Raw genomic sequence first — 254 nt, forward strand, 5'->3', positions numbered from 1 at the left:
ATTTATTTATTTTTGGCTGCGTTGGGTCTTCGTTGCTGCACGTGGGCTTTCTCTAGTTGTAGCGAGTGGGGCTACTCTCCATTGCGGTGCGCAGGCTTCTCATTGCCATGGCTTCTCTTGTTGCGGAGCACAGTCTCTAGGCGCGCCGGCTTCAGTAGCTGTGGCACGCAGGCTCAGCAGTCGTGGTGCACAGGCTTAGTTGCTCCGCGACATGTGGGATCTTCCCGGACCAGGGCTTGAACCCGTCTCCCCGG

This window comes from Pseudorca crassidens, chromosome 2 (genome assembly GCF_039906515.1).
Source record: "Pseudorca crassidens isolate mPseCra1 chromosome 2, mPseCra1.hap1, whole genome shotgun sequence".
Classification (NCBI taxonomy): domain Eukaryota; kingdom Metazoa; phylum Chordata; class Mammalia; order Artiodactyla; family Delphinidae; genus Pseudorca; species Pseudorca crassidens.